The sequence below is a fragment of the Artemia sp. Qi Xiang Cuo genome, chromosome 4, assembly GCF_049724085.1.
Source record: "Artemia sp. Qi Xiang Cuo chromosome 4, ASM4972408v1, whole genome shotgun sequence".
Classification (NCBI taxonomy): domain Eukaryota; kingdom Metazoa; phylum Arthropoda; class Branchiopoda; order Anostraca; family Artemiidae; genus Artemia; species Artemia sp. Qi Xiang Cuo.
The window spans coordinates 80,841,667-80,859,145 of NC_142797.1; the positions used below are offsets into that span (position 1 = coordinate 80,841,667).

At 37.4% G+C, this 17,479-nt stretch overlaps 1 protein-coding gene across 2 annotated transcripts in view; it reads right to left on the reverse strand.

Annotated features, from left to right (window-relative positions):
• Window positions 1–17,479, reverse strand: part of LOC148953487 (uncharacterized) — a 110,441-nt gene that overhangs the window by 13,155 nt on the left and 79,807 nt on the right. The window contains exon 3 of one of the 2 annotated variants that reach the window (XM_089087709.1): window positions 2,486–2,553. The gene's annotated coding sequence lies outside the window, so the exon portion shown is untranslated. Of the gene's footprint in view, window positions 1–2,485; window positions 2,554–17,479 lie in introns of those variants that run through there. The other variant, XM_089087710.1, reaches the window with a different exon arrangement.

Here is a 17,479-nt window from a genome sequence, read left to right on the forward strand (position 1 = left end):
CTTTTCAAATCTCTACCCCAAGAAAAGTACAAAAATTATGGATTATAATCCTAGTTTTTGAAGCTTCAAACATCCCCATTCCCAATGAATTTTTTGTCTCTCCCCCCTGTCAGAAGATTATATTGGACTGTGAAAATCCTATGTAAAATATCATTTAAACTATGCATTAAAAATACAAGGTAAATGTAAAAATTAAACCACATAAACGGTGAGAAAGGAATATAATTTGTCCATACAAAACTCTGGTTTCCGTTTTCAGAAATATTACCGAGCTGAAAGCCATAAATCGGAGCCTCTTATTCTTCAAAGGTGTACACTACAAAACAATATGAATGTTGTATGCATACACTGAAATAACATTATTTGTTAGGGGACTACAATTCCCCACCCCTGTCCTTGTGATGAAATTAAATAAAAAAGAATCCAGTTTTTTTTCAACTAGAAGTAAGGAGCAACATCAAAACTTAAAACAAGCAGAAATTATTACCTATACGAGGGGGGCTGCCATTTCTTCAATACCTCACTATTTACGCTAAATTTTTGTTAGAACATTTAAAAAGCTTATTATTCTAATTAACGGGCCCATGGGTTTCAAGAGTCGTTCTTAAATAATTGAGACATAAAGTAAAACTTTAGCGCAAAGAGGGAAGTATTGAGGAAAGGACAGCCCCCCTTCATATAAGTAATAATTTCTGTTCGTTTTAAGTTTTGATGTTGCTCCCCAATTTCAGATGAAAATAATTAAATCTTTTTTATTTAATTTCTGGTAGTTTTTAAATAATGCCGGGAAATCCAGCTCCCCTCCAATGAAAATTCCTTCTCCTCTCGGACAATCCTTCCATGGAAAGTTATTCCCACATAAAATACCCTCCTTTTTCCAGGAAAATTCCTCTCAAACGGTTTCACCCTAGCTGAAATTCCCCCTTAAAATTCTTGAAAGTTGCCATTTTCTGTGGATGGTTCAAGGTGAATAAATTTTTCTGAGCACACTTTCATTTGAAAATGACTTTCATTTGAAAAGATTATTTTAAAATCATCCCGGAAATTTCATCCTCCGTGGAAATATTTTCCCGCAAATATCCCCCCCCCGCCCAGTAGAAAGTTGCTTCCGCCAAAAATTCCTTCTGGAGAAATTATCCTGTGAAAGACTTTCCTATTGCAAATTTCTCCCATGAAAAATATCCTCTTTTACGAAAAGGTGCTTAAGACAAATACAACCCGGTAAAAAGTTACCCCTAGACAATTTCCCTTAATATCTCCACATGTAAAACTCAGTCGGCAAAGAGAAAGTAAAACTAATAAAAAGAAATTCGTAAAGGAATTCTGACAAATTCAGGAATTCCTCCCCAATGTTAAATTCCCCCCGGAAAGTTCAACCCCCCCCCCCGAAAACTTCCCTCCCCATGGAATTTTCTCCCCGTGGAAAATACCCCAAGCAGAAAATTCACTTCCCCCCACCGGAAAAATTTAGGCGTACTTCTCAATAACAAATACCATACTTAAACAATGGGCAAAAATTACAAATTAGAGACCTTTCCCCAGGGACTGTGGGAGGGTCATGTTGCCTCCAAAGCCATAATGATTGGGCATTTAAGCTTTGCTGAAATAAACGGTTATCTTATACTAATACTATAGGGGAAGTACTTCCCAATAACAGATACTATACATAAACAATGGGCAAAAATTATAACTTAAAGACCTTTCCCCAGTGACTGTGCGGGGGTTTCATGTTATCTCCAAAGTAACAGTTATTGGGCCTTTCAGCTATGCTGAACAAAATGGTTATCTTGAAATTTCGATCGGACGACTTTGAGGAAAAAAGGGGGATGAAAGGGAGGCTACTTGTCCTCCAATCTGTTTGATCACTCAAAAAGGGCACTAGAAATTTTAATTTTCCGTCCAAATAAGCCCTTTCCCAGTATTCTGGGACTATTTGTTCGATTCGATCACCCCTGGGGAAAATAAACAAACAAACAAATAAACAAAAATAACAAACAAAAATGATCAATCTTTTGGCAAAAAATACAAAATTCAATTTTTTTGCAATTGGCAGCTTGGAACTTCTGCAATAGGGTTCTAGAATCGCTGAATCTGATGATGTGTATTTCATTAAGATCCCTTGAATCTTAGGATATGTTCTTTCCTTTTTTGAAAATCAGGGAAATATTCTTTTCTTTTTTCTTTTCTATTTGTTATTTTCACGTCGTGATAATTATTTACTCAGATTGTAGTTCGTAAGTGTGTGACTTAGAAAAAGGCTAATTACCTGTTTTGGTGGAGAGCGGATATACGACTTAGTTTGGTTTTGAATGAATGTTTTTGTATGAAATGGGCAGACCTTTCCTGAACTTTGAAGAATAAACACCTTTGTTTGAAAATCTTTGCACTTTGTGAATTTAGATAGCGATAAGAGTTTTTTATTGAGACCAGTTGTAGGACTTGGGTTCTAATTATTGGTTGCTGTGGTAAAAGTTGTCACACTTACGTATAACGATTAATGCTGTCGGATCATAAGTGCCATCTTTGTGATTGCCTTTGCACTTAGTAGTTGAGCTGAAAAAAAAAAGAAAAAAATTAATGATAATAATATTATTATTATTTTTTTTTATTAACAAATGGGTCACAAAAACATCAGAGGCAACGCTGTAGCGTTGCCTATAGTAAAGGCCATACGGCTCCAATGTTTTATTATTATTATTTATTATTTATTTTATTTTTTTTCCCCAGAGGCACTTCATATGGAAGGGGTTGTCGTAGGAACTTCAAAGGGGGATCATTCGATTGTAAATTGAGAGTTCTAGTGCCCTTTTTAATAGTCGAAAATAATTGGAGGGCAACTAGCCCCCGCCCCACGCCCACCATTCCCCCAAACCCATCCAATAGAAATTTTGAGATAGCCATTTTGTTCAGCATAGTTGATTTCCAGATAGAAAATATATTTTTGAGGAGGACACTCCCCCACAACCCTCAGGGCAAGGGTTTTAAGTTATGCCCTGGGGGCATATAAGGTTTTTATAGAAGGTGTTGTCGTAGAAACTTCAAAAAATGCTCTTTTGATTGGAAATTCAAAAAGCTAGTGCCCTTTTTAATAGTCGAAAGTGATTGGAGGGCAACTAGCCCCCCCCCCCCCACGCCCATCATTCCCCCAAACACATCCAATCAAAATTTTGAGATAGCCATTTTGTTCAGCGTAATTGATTACCAGAAAGAAAATATATTTTTGAGGAGGACACTCCCACACAACCGTCTGGGCAAGGGTTTTGAATTATTCCCTGGGGGTATATAAGGCTTTTATAGAAGGCGTTGTTGTACAAACTTCAAAACAGGCTCATTCGATTGGAAATCGAGAGATCTAGTGTCTTTTTTAATAGTCGATAATTATTGGAGGGCAACTAGCCCCCCCCACGGCACTCCTTTCCCCAAACAAACCCAATCAAAATTTTGAGAGAGCCATTATGTTCAGCATAGTTGATTTCCAGATAGAAAATTATTTTTGAGGAGGATACTCCCCACACAACCCTCAGGGCAAGGGTTTTAAATTATGCCCTGGGGGCATATAAGGTTTTTATAGAAGGTATAGTCATAGAAACTTCAACACAGGCTCATTCGATTGGAAATTAAAGAGCTAGTGCCCTTTTTAATAGTCCAAAGTAATTGGAGTGTAACGAGCTCCCCTCCCCCCCCACGCCCCTCCTTTCCCCAAACACATCCAATCAAAATTTTCAGATAGCCATTTTGTTCAGCTTAGGTGATTTCCAGCTACAAATTATGTTTTTGAGGAGGACACTCCACCAAAACACTCCAGTCAAGGGTTGTATGCTCGGACCGGTATGTAAATCAGGTTTTTATATCTGGCTTGGCCTTATAAACTTATACACAGGCTCATTTATTTGGAAATTTGAAGAATAGTGCTCTATGATATACTCAAAAGGTATAAAAGTGCAACTCCCCCCCCCACTCCCGTTATTCCCCCAAACACATCCAATCAAAATTTTGAGATAGCCATTTTGTTCAGCATAGTTGATTTCCTAATAGAAAATATGTTTTGAGGAGAATACTCCCCCACAACCCTGAGGGAGGGCAAGGATTTTAAGTTAGGGGCATATAAGGTTTTTATAGAAGGTTTTGTCGTAGAAAATTCAAAACAGGCTCATTCGATTGGAAATTAAAGGGATAGTGCCCTTTTTAATAGTCGAAAATGATTGGAGGGCAACTAGCCCCCCCCCACGCCCATCATTCCCCCAAAAACATTCCAATCAAAATTTTGAAAAAGCCATTTTGTTCAGCGTAGATGATTTCCAGATAGAAAATATATTTTTGAGGAGGACACTCCCCCACAACCCTCAGGGCAAAGGTTTTAAGTTATGCCCTGGGGGCATTTAAGGTTTTTATAGAAGGCATTGTCGTAGAAACTTCAAAACAGGCTCATTCTATTGTAAATTAAAGGGCTAGTGCCCTTTTTAATAGTCGAAAGTGATTGGAGTGTAACTAGCCCCCTTCCCCCCCCCACGCCCATCATTTCCCCAAACTTATCCAAAGAAAATTTTCATATAGCCATTTTGTTCAGCGTAGTTGATTTCCAAATATAAAATATGTTTTTGAAGAGGACACTCCCCCACAACCCTCAGGGCAAGGGTGTTAAGTTATGCCCTGGGGGCATATAAGGTTTTTATAGAAGGCATTGTCGTAGAAACTTCAAAACAGGCTCATTCAATTGGAAATTAAAGGGGTAGTGTCCTTTTTAATAGTAGAAAGTGATTGGAGGGCAACTAGCTCCCCCCACTCCCATCATTTCCCCACACACATCCAATCAAAATTTTGAGATAGCCATTTTGTTAAGCGTAGTTGATTTCCAGATATAAAAGATGTATTTGAGGAGGACACTCCCCCACAACCCGCAGCGCAAGGGTTTTAAGTTATGCCCTGGGGGCATATAAGGTTTTTATAGAAGGCGTTCTCGTAGAAACTTCAAAACAGGCTCATTCGATTGGAAATTAAAGGGCTAGTGCCCTTTTTAATAGTTGAAAGTGATTGGAGTGCAACTACCCCCCCCCCCCCCCCACGCCCATCATTTCCCCAAACACATCCAATCAAAATTTAGAGATAGCCATTTTGTTCAGCGTAGTTGATTTCCAGATAGAAAATATATTTTTGACGAGGACACTCCCCCACAACCCTCAGGGCAAGGCTTTTAAGTTATGCCCTGGGGGCATATAAGGTTTTTATAGAAGGTGTTGTCATTGAAACTTCAAAACAGGCTCATTCGATCGGAAATGTGAAAGGCTAGTACCCTTTTTAATAGTCGAAAGTGATTGGAGGGCAACTAGCCCCCTCCCCCCCCCCACGCAGATCATTTTTCCAAATACATCCAATAAAAATTTTGTTCAGCGTAGTTGATTTCCAGATAGAAAATATGTTTTTGAGGAGGACACTCCCGCACAACCCTCAGGGCAAGGGTTTTAAGTTATGTCCTTGGGGTATATAGGGTTTTTATAGAAGGTGTTGTCGTATAAACTTCAAAACGGGCTCATTTGGAACTAAAAAAGCTAGTGCCCTTTTTAATAGTCAAAAGTGATTGGAGGGAAACTAACCCCCCTTTGACGCCCATCATTTCCCCAAAGACATTCAATCAAAATTTTGAGATAGCCATTTTTTTCAACGTAGTTGATTACCAGATAGAAAATAGGTTTTTGAGGAGGACAATCCCCCACAACCCTTTGGACAAGGGTTTTAAGTTATGCCCTGGGGGTATATAAGGTTTTTATAGAAGGCATTGTTGTAAGAACTTAAAAAAAGGCTTATTCGATTGGAAATTCAAAGGGCTAGTGCCCTTTTTAATAGTCGAAAGTGATTGGAGGTCCACTAGCCCCCCCCCCCCACGCCCAGCATTCCCCCAAACACACCCAATCAAAATTTTGAGATAGCCATTATGTTCAGCGTAGTTGATTTCCAGATAGAAAATTATTTTTGAGGAGGATACTCCCCACACAACCCTCAGGGCAAGGGTTTTAAATTTTGCCCTGGGGGCATATAAGGTTTTTATAGAAGGTATAGTCATAGAAACTTCAACACAGGCTCATTCGATTGGAAATTAAAGCGCTAGTGCCCTTTTTAATTGTCGAAAGTGATTGGAGTGTAATTAGCTCCCCTCCCCCCCCATGCCCATCATTTACCCAAACACATCTAATCAAAATTTTCAGATAGCCATTTTATTCAGCGTAGCTGATTTCCAGATAGAAAATATATTTTTGAGGAGGACACTCCCCCACAACCCTCAGGGCAAGGGTTTCAAGTTATGCCCTGGGGGCAAATAAGGTTTTTATAGAAGGTGTTGTTGTAGAAACTTCAAAACAGGCTCATTCGATTGGAAATTAAAGGGCTAGTACCCTTTTTAATAGTCGAAAATGATTGGAGGGCAACTCCCCCCCCAATCCCATCATTCCCCCAAACCCATCCAATCAAAATTTTGAGATAGCCATTTTGTTCAGCGTAGTTGATGTCCAGATATAAAATATATTTTGAGGAGAATACTCCCCCACAACCCTCAGGGCAAGGGTTTTAAGTTATGTCCTGGGGGTATATAAGGTTTTTATAGAAGGTATTGTCGTAGAAACTTCAAAACAGGCTCATTCGATTGGAAATTAAAGAGCTAGTGCCCTTTTTAATAGTCGAAAATGATTGAAGGGTAACTAGCCCCCCCCACGCCCATCATTCCCCCAAAAACATTCCAATCAAAATTTTGAAATAGCCATTTTGTTCAGCGTAGATGATTTCCAGATAGAAAATATTTTTTTGAGGAGGACACTCCCCCACAAACCTCATGGCAAGTGTTTTAAGTTATGCCCTGGGGGCATATAAGGTTTTTATAGAAGGAATTGTCGTAGAAACTTCAAAACAGGCTCATTCGATTGGAAATTAAAGGGCTAGTGCCCTTTTTAATAGTCGAAAGTGATTGGAGTGTTACTAGCCCCCCCCCCCCACGCCCATCATTTCCCCAAACACATCCAATCAAAATTTTCAGATAGCCATATTGTTCAGCGTAGTTGATTTCCAAATAGAAAATATATTTTTGATGAGGACACTCCCCCACAACCCTCAGGGCAAGGGTCTTAAGTTATGCCTTGGGGGCATATAAGGTTTTTATAGAAGGCGTTGTCTTATAAACTTCAGAACAGGATCAATAGAATTTTAATTAAAGGGATAGTGCCTTTTTAAATATTCTAAAGTTATTGGTGGTAAACTAGCCCCCCCCCCCACGCCCATCATTCCCCCAAACACATTCCAATCAAAGTTTTGAGATAGCTATTTTGTTCAGCGTAGTTGATTTCCAAATAGAAAATATATTTTTGAGGAGGACACTCCCCCACAACCCTCAGAGCAAGGGTTTTAAGTTATACCCTGGGGGCATATAAGGTCTTTATAGAAGGATTTCTCGTAGAAACTTCAAAACAGGCTCATTCGTTTGGAAATTAAAGGGGTAGTGCCCTTTTTAATAGTTGAAAGTGATTAGTGTGCAACTACCCCCCCCCCCCCCACGCTCATCATTTCCCCAAACACACCCAATCAATAATTTGAGATAGCAATTTTGTTCAGCGTAGTTGATTTCAAGATAGAAAATATATTTTGATGAGGACACTCCCCCACAACCCTCAGGGCCAGGCTTTTAAGTTATGCCCTGGGGCATATAAGGTTTTTATATAAGGCGTTGTCGTAAAAACTTCAAAAAATGCTCATTTGATTAGAAATTAAAGGGCTAGTGCCCTTTTTAATAGTCGAAAGTGATTGGAGGGTAACTAGCCCCCCTCCCCCCCCCCCACGCCGATCATTTTCCCAAACACATTCAATAAAAATTTTGTTCAGCGTAGTTGATTTCCCGATAAAAAATATATTTTTGAGGAGGACACTCCCCCACAACCCTCAGGGCAAGGGTTTTAAGTTATGCCCTTGGGGCATATAAGGTTTTTATAGAAGGTGTTGTCGTAGAAACTTCAAAACGGGCTCATTCGATTTGAAATTAAAAGGCTAGTGCCCTTTTTAATAGTCAAAAGTTATTGGAGGGCAACTAGCCCCCCCGCCCATCATTACCCCAAAGACATTCAATCAAAATTTTGAGATAGCCATTTTGTTCAGCGTAGTTGATTACCAGATAGAAAATAGGTTTTTGAGGAGGACAATCCCCCACAACCCTTTGGACAAGGGTTTTAAGTTATGCCCTGGGGGTATATAAGGTTTTTATAGAAGGCATTGTTGTAAGAACTTAAAAAAGGCTCATTCGATTGGAAATTCAAAGGGCTAGTGCCCTTTTTAATAGTCGAAAGTGATTGGAGGGCAACTAGCCCCCCCCCCACGACAATCATTCCCCCAAACACATCCAATCAAAATTTTGAGATAAACAAAATTTTTATTGGATGTATTTGGAGAAATGATCTGCGTGGGGGGGGGGAGGGGGGCTATTTACACTCCAATCACTTTCGACTATTAAAAAGGGCACTAGCCCTTTAATTTCCAATTGAATGAGCCTGTTTTTAAGTGTCTACGACAACGCCTTCTATAAAAACCTTATATGCCCCCAGGGCATAGCTTAAAATCCTTGCCCTGAGGGTTGTGGGGGAGTGTCCTCCTCAAAAATATATTTTCTATCTGGAAATCAACTACGCTGAACAAAATGGCTATCTCAAAATTTTGATTGGAATGTGTTGGGGGACAGGATGGGCGTGGGGGGGCGAGTTGAAGTCAAACCAATTTTTATTACTAAAAATGTCACTAGCCCTTTAATCACAAATGGAATGAGCTTGCTTTGAAGTTTTGCCGAAGACGTTTGCTATAAAAACCTTGTATGCCCCCAGGTCAGAACTTAAAACCCTCGAATGAGCCTGTTTTGAAGTTTCTACGACAATGCCTTCTATAAAAACCTTATATGCCCCCAGGGCATAACTTAAAACATTTGCCCTGAGGGTTGTGGGGGAGTGTCCTCCTCAAAAATATATTTTCTATCTGGAAATCATCTACGCTGAACAAAATGGCTATTTCAAAATTTTGATTGGAATGTTTTTGGGGGAATGATGAGCGGGGGGGGGGCTAGTTACCCTCCAATCATTTTCGACTATTAAAAAGGGCACTAGCTCTTTAATTTCCAATCGAATGAGCCTGTTTTGAAGTTTCTACGACAATGCCTTCTATAAAAACCTTATATGCCCCCAGGGCATAATTTAAAACCCTTGCCCTGAGGGTTGTGGGGGAGTATGTTCCTCAAAATATATTTTCTATTTGGAAATGAACTACGCTGAACAAAATGGCTATGCAAAGCCATTTTGTTCAGCGTAGTTGATTACCAGATAGAAAATAGGTTTTTGAGGAGGACAATCCCCCACAACCCTTTGGACAAGGGTTTTAAGTTATGCCCTGGGGGTATATAAGGTTTTATAGAAGGCGTTGTCGTAAAAACTTCAAAAAAGGCTCATTCGATTGGAAATTCAAAGGGCTAGTGCCCTTTTTAATAGTCGAAAGTGATTGGAGGTCAACTAGCCCCCCCCCCTTCGCCCATCATTCCCCCAAACACATCCAATCAAAATTTTGAGATAGCTTTTATGGGAAGGGGTTTTATTTGGAAGGACACATAGGAAATCTATTATAATTATCCAACTATAAGGTTAAAATACATACTCTTTGATAGATGCAAAATTGCTTTGGCACACAAAATCCTATTAAGGTCAATTGCAAACAGTCGTGATCCTTTTGTGTCAGCAAGTGAAATGGTCTAAACCCCCTTATTGGAGCTATTTTTTCAATCACTTCATTGTTGTCAATCGCTGTCCACAAGTTATGCAAGCTGCCTATTGTTTTTATATAAGGTTTTTATCAAAGAGGTAATCGTATAGACTATGAAAAAAGCCTCATTCGATTTAAATTGAAAGTTCTAGATCTGTTTTTTAAAGTCAAGAATAATCGGACAGTAAGTACCCCCCCCCCCCTCCATGCTATAAAAACTTTAATCTTTTTGCAATCAAAAACGAACAAAAATTAATTAAAAAATATTTTTCCGAAAAATACGTTTTTCAAAGAAAAGTAAAGGCCATTTTAAACTTAAGCTCAGTTGATACGAATACCTGTTAAAATTCAAACTCAAAACAACCACAAATTACTGTTAAATAAAAAATTAAATTCAAAATTAAGAGAAATTAAACAAGCACTCATAGCAAAAAACATGCAACGAGTAATAATAGAAATGAATAAATAGATCTTAAAGAAAGTAATGCTGAAAGTTAATAAGCCAATAAAGCTTGAAACGAAAACAAGTATTTTGCTATTGGAATATAAATGAAACTTAAAACGAACAGAAACTAAATAAACAATCAATGCGAACAAACATACTATATATATTAATGTAAGTGAATAAATAAATCTTAAAACGAGTGAAACTTAAAAAGAATATGCAAATCAAGTTTGAACCGAATAAAAATAACTACAAACAAGAGTTTGGGTATTGCCTCACTGCAGAAGCCTAAAACCTACTGCGTCATTGGCGCTTTACTGAAAACGAATTATACTACAATTCTTTTCTTTTGTACTTAATATCGAAAATAAAAATTAAAATTACAGTAAAATTTTGAACTGATGAGCTTTTAGCAATTAATATCTTTATGCATCAAATATTCAGTTTAATTTGTTTGTTCTTTTCAAAATTGGTCAAGGCAAATATAGTTTCACTTCAACAAAATATGGATACTGCCCCCTTCTTTAACTGTAAAAACCTAAAGCCTTCTGCGTCATTTGTGCTTCACTGAAAACGAATTACTTGTATATTACAAATTTATTATTTTCCAGTTCTTACAGCATTGAAAATGAAAATAAAAATTACGGTGAAAAAAAAATCTTGAACTGATGGATCTTTCAACAATTAATATCATCATATATGTAATATTCAATTTTATTTTGTTTATACTTTCCAAGACTGCCATAGTTTTGCCATTTTTTAACTCTGCCATTTTTTCTAACTAATCGTATTAGTTTGTTATGAAAACATTCTTTGGCTTCTAGGCATTTATATTTCAGCGGAAAACTGCACCTCAAACTTTGTGGAACATGCATTTTCTTGCATGAAACACCAAAATATAATAAAATGTCAAGTTTCGGAGTGTTCCACCACTTGCAAGCAAGTGCCATTGGTATTTTTGAATCCGCATGGTCAATTTAGGGGGTGGAGGGTAGGCTAATTCTCATAGCAGCCCTATTCCGTCGTGGTATGATTCACATTTTCAACAACTGGCGTCCGGACTATCATATAATCTACCAAGCTTACACCTACCCCAAATCAGTATCAATAAATAAATGAAACCCAAAACGAACAAAAATTAAAATAAATATTAGAGTCAAACTCAAAACGAGCATACATTATTATGAGTAGGGTTCAAAACCCCTATACTTTCTAAAAACCAGAATATAATTTGTACTTTACTGAAAAAAGAGATCAAATGAGTTTACCGAAAAAAAATGTGCATTGTCAATTTAATATACATGTGCTGATATTTATTCCAAAAAATCCTAAGTAATTTTTGTTTACTTTAAGTTACAAAAGTGAAAACATTTCAAAGAATTGTTTTCAGTAAAGCGCCAATGACGCAGTAGGTTTTAGGCTTCTGCAGTGAGGCGATACCCAAACTCTAGTTTGTAGTCATTTTTATTCGATTCAAACTTGATTTGCATATTCTTTTTAAGTTTCACTCGTTTTAAGATTTATTTATTTATTTATTTACATTAATATAAATTGTATGTTTGTTCGCATTGATTGTTTATTTAATTTCGGTTCGTGTTAAGATTCATTTATACATTAATAGCAAAACATTTGTTTTCGTTTTAAGCTTGATTTTCATGTTAAATATAATCACTACTCGCTTTAAGATATATTCATTCATTTATATCAGTACTTGTTGTATGTTTTTTGCTATGATTGTTTATTTAATTTCTGTTCGTTTTGGGTTTCATTTATTCTTTAATAGTATATTCTTGCCGTTTAGAATTTGAATTTTAAAATATATTTTTATAAACTGATCTTCAGTTTAAAATGACCTTTACTTTTCTTTTAAAAATTTATTTTTAGGAAAGTTTTTTTAATTAATAACATACAAATATCCATATAATTCTAGCAAAACAAAACTGCATATAATACCAACAATAAATGTCGCACTATATGCAATGTAAAATGCCGCACTAGCAGCTGGGAATTAGTTTGTTTAAAATTTTATTTAAGAAATGGATAAATTTTTGTCAGTTGTGTACAAGAACGAAAAAAGTTCATCTAGAATACAAGAAAGGTCATCAAAAGGATTCCCTTTTTCTTCAGTTACATATTTCTTGAATATTTCTATGGAAACGATATAAAAAAACTTTAATTTAAAAAATATGACTGCATATTTTCTTCTGTTTTCCTTGTAAATTGTAGCCTAAGTAACTTGAAAGTATTCAATAGCTCCATTTAAAATATCGTTAAATCAACAATACATAAATCTTTTCTGTTAGTATATCAAGGAACTATTGCCCTCCCTTAAATTTAAATTACTCCTCCCTTGAGATTTATCATCGTTTTTTTTTTTATTCAATGCTATTATTTCTACACTATGAAATCGCGAAGGATGTATAAAATCTACGATTGCCTTCCAAATTTACCTTACATTTTAAGAAAAATTAATGCAATAGAGTATAAAAGTCAACGTGAAACTTTTTTGAGTTGATTTTTGAAATGTACAAAATGCAAAGGATCAAAAAGTAATTTATTATTTGAGATCTTAATTTTATATATTGCTTAGTTATCTTTATCGTGGCATTCATTGAAACTTGGCATTTTCCAAGCAGTGAAATAAATTTTAGTAATTCTAGAGTCGTAAGTGTTACTAAAAAAATTACCTTCGAATTATCAATCATACAGATGTTTTATTTTATTTTATTTTTTAATGAGAAAGAGATGTATTTAGTAGCTTTAGTCGCATAGATAGCAATTTGGAAAACATGATATGGATTAAGCAGGATTTTCTCAGTAATGTTTCTAATTCTATTGTTTTAGGGGAATATAAATTTCACAGCGGAATAATTGTTACAACAATGAAAGTGTTTTATATTACTTGAAAAAAATTAGAAAATTATAAACCTGAATTTAGGAAAAAGAAATAGGAAATAAAATAGAAAATAAAATACAAAAGCATCACATTAGATAATTAACATACAACCCAGTAATGAACGGATATTAAAAGGTTCAAATTCTATGCTTTCTGCATCCATGTTTGTTTCCAGTGACATAAAAACGCCTAGGAGTAGTAAAGAAAAGAGAGGGAAACTGAACTTTTGGCAATAAAATTTAGCGGCACTTAAGGTTAAGGACAACTTGGGATGACTTAACATAGAAAAGGAGGTGGGTAGGATTACATAGCTCTTCGGGACCAGACGTATCTTCGTTCATCTCATTTTGGTAGTGGGGCCATTAAACGGAAAAAATCACTAGAATCGTGCACTTCTGGCAAAATACACCCAAATTGTTGGAGATGTAGGTTAAAGCACGGGGAGTCCAAGGTCGCGAAGTACGTCGAGCGGATGCTCAAAAGCATCTTCACGAGCACCCGATATGCTAAAAAAAGAGCAAGTTTGCCAGTCTCTCTGCAGACACATCAAAACTTCTGACAATACGTTTTAAGACATGGAGATTCAAATGGTTGCTAAATAAAAACCAAAGGATTTCTCTGAAGAGCGCAATAGAGCGCTAGAAAAGTGCCTAAAGCGCAAAATGGAAGCGCGTATTGAATGGAATAAGAATAACTGTCAAAAACATTGTTTAGAATACTAGAGGTTCGACTATTACAAGAAGTGCGCCGAGTTTGTCTGTCCAAGCGTGTATTTGCATATTCAAAAGCGCGCAAAAAGCGCAAAACTGATGGAACGTTTTGAGAAACTCCAGAGAAAGTGGAGATATAGTATGATATATGGGGAACAAAATGGTGATCGGTATGAAGTTGACCGATTGCTCTATAGGGCCCTATAAAGCACCCAAAGCTCTAAAAAAGCGCAAGTTTACCAGCCTCACTACAAGTAAATGTCTGCTACAGTTTCTGCTACAGGCTAACCATTTTCTTCTATCCCGCTAGACCAAACGAATGGATTCGACATCAAAACTGTGAAGGGTATTGAAAAGGTATTGGACTCGTGATTGCAGCACCGGGAAAGGTAAGGATGACTGAGGAACTCCTAAATGTCAAGACACAGCGAACTGCAGAACATCACGAAATGGGCTGGGCATTTTAGAAGAGGTTTCAGACAAACACTAAAAACCTAGTAAATACCCTAACAGAATTAGGTAATCCTTTCGAAAGTATGTATGACAGTCTCGTTTCCATCGTATCTTGGAGACTGCCCCATTCTTGTGCCATCAGTAGTTACCGCAGTCTGGAAATTGTTGGCAAATCGCAGTATGATACTTTTGCGGAAGAGCGTTTTGTAAAACGTACAAAACCTATTGATTCAGCGATACACCAAAACAAGATGCCAGTATGTTCAACTCCAATCCCATCATCGATACCAAAGTGGAAATCGATCCTTCAGATGGCCAAGTCAGATCCGGACCTGTTTGCCAATCTCTATATTGGCTGCAACACCAAAAGCGCTGATTTGGAAGAGTGTTTTAAACACGAGAACCGGTATTTCCCTCCTTCAATATCTGATAAGGATAATCTGAGATCCGGCACGAAGTCTGATATTGTAACTCTCCTAACAGCTTAATCTTCTGAAGTTTTGACCGTGAAACCTCACGCCGATTCCAACGTTTTTGATGGTGTTGTCCTAGTCCACCTTTTAAAGCCAAAAAGCAAGACGTTTGGTAAATATGTTACAGAAGAAATCTCCCAATACCTTCGTAAGCAGTTCATAAGTGAATACAGCGAGTTGACGTCGTCTTTGACGTTTTTAAGTCCGACAGCTTGAAAACTTCTACACGAGAAAAGCGCGGCAAGGCTGTGTATCAGACAAAGGTTGAAGAAAGAACGCCAATTCCAAAAAACTGGACTAGTTTCCTTCAGTGTTCAGACAATAAGCAGAGCCTATTCAAGTTCATGGCAAAAAAGATATGCGAAACCGATACCAATCATTTGTTTGTCGAGACTTCTGGTGATAGTGCAAGATGTACTATTCCAACTGACTTGGCTGAAATTCATCCTAGCAACCACAAGGGGGGAGATAGCAGGATACTCCTACACTGCCTTCACCAAGCGCGCTACAACATGAAATTAAACACTGTCAGAATAGTTGATTCAGATGTAGTTGTTCTGTTCATAGCAAAGTACTTTCTTATTGGGGTTGATCGACTGTACGTAGCCTACGGCCAAGGGAAAAGTTTTCGTATCTTGCCTGTTCACGACATAGCAATTGCACTTGGAGAAGAAAAGGCACAGTCACGGCTTTTTTCCATGCTCTAAGTGGCTGCAACACTGTGTCCACATTCCTGTAGCCTGGCAAAGGAGGGTTTTGGAAAGCCTGGAAAGCTCACAGTACCATAGCACCGGGCTTCAACCGCATGTCTTCTCATTTTCAAGAGCTCAATGAAAACGACTTAGCACAGATTGAAAAGTTCATTTTACTTGTATATGGCAGATCCAAAACTGTATATTACAGGTGGGAAAAAGTCAGTAAATAAGTTGAGGAAGTATGTGTTCACAAAAAAGATAATCTATGGAATGACTTCTGCCAACCCAAGATGTGCTAAACTGGCACATTCAGTACGTTTATATTCAAGCCCAGGCATGGTCCAGTTCTCATCTTTCCATTATTGCCGAAAAGAAGCCAAACGATAACAGATTGGAAAAGAATAGCAATGAGCTTTAGGCTCCCCAATGGTCAACTCTTCCCCAAGCTTCTGTTGCCGGTCAAGAGCTTATACGATATAGTTGCAAAAAGCAATGTTCTGGGTGCTGCAACTACAAGAGCAGGTCACTTGAGCGCATCGAGTTATGTTCTTGTGACGGGTCCTGCCAAGTGTAATGCATTTTTATGTATTATGTATTTTGATGTCCCTTTTAAGGCTTGTGCTTAACTTAGAATTTCGGTTGTTTAACATGTGATCTGGTATCTCAGCGAAGTGCCGTATTATGTGATAATTATTGCATTATTTTTTTTCTATTTTCAAATAAAAAATAGAATCAAGACAAGTTAGCTAAAGTAGCAAACGGAAATGACTTTTTTGGTAGCGCATCTCTGAAAAATTGCCAAGTAGGTCTCTATGTGTGTTCAAAATCCTTCATCCTCTTCGTGTCATTAAGCGTCGTGGGCTCTGCTGGACGCTCTAAATCGCGCTTCGTATTGCATGTTCGATGTTATTTCGAATTATCGATTGTTTTAAGAAACTAAAATTTTGTAAATTTTTCTGTTTTCACGCTTGAAGTGAGCATTGAGCATGCCAGGACCAAAACCGGGCTTACAGATTCACTTTCTTTTTAAAACCACTCGATTCTCGCTATTTCAAACCCTGTTTCTACCAAATCTGAGCTATCTGTAACAAGCAGATGAGTTTTGCGCTTTTAGCACACTTTTCAGCGATTGCAAAAATTCTGTAAACGATCGCTCGACTTTCTACCTGTGATGATTGTTTTTTTCAATACATTGTACCAAATTACCACTTTTTCCAGAGTTTCTTCAAACTTTCCCTCACTTTTGTGCTTTTTGCGCGCTTTTGAGCGCACAAATTTGCACTTTGACACGCAGACTTGAGCTTGTGCTTGTAATCTTTGGACTTCTAGTACTCTAAACTATGTTTTTGCCTGCTTTGACATTACATGGAATAAAAGCTCCTATTTTGCGCTTTACGAACTTTTTTAGCGCTCTATTTTATACTTTAGAGCGATCATTTACTTTTTATATAGCCAACATTGGAATCGCCATATCTTAAAATGTATATTCAGAGATTCCTATGCTTGTGTAGAAATGCTGGTAAACATGCGCATCTTTTAGCGCGTCGGATGCTCGTAAAGGTGCTTTAGAGTTCCTGCTCGACGTGCTTCACATCATCATTAGATTCCCCGTGCTTTAATCTATATTTCAACCGATTTTTGTGCTTTTTGCCAGAAATGCACGATTCATATGCTTAACGGCCCCACTGTATCTGAGTATTCAAAAGCATGGAAGACTAAAGCAGAATTAGAACAGTCATTTTTTCTTTTAGACTTTTGAAATTCGTGTGTTGAACGTTTGTACTCGTGTAGCCTTTCTCCCAACTTTTGACGGGTTCTTCCAATGCAAAATTTTCCACAGAAACACGGGACTCTACATACGCCGCTACCAATAGTGGAATCAGTTCTACCTTCCCACAATTGAAAGAAATTTTAACCCGTGGGTCATGTTTGAAGGAATTGAATAAAAAAGCAAGTTTTTTTAACTGAAAGTAAGGAGCGACATTAAAATTTAGAACGAACAGAAATGTTTCCGTATATGAAAGGGGCTGTCCCCTCCT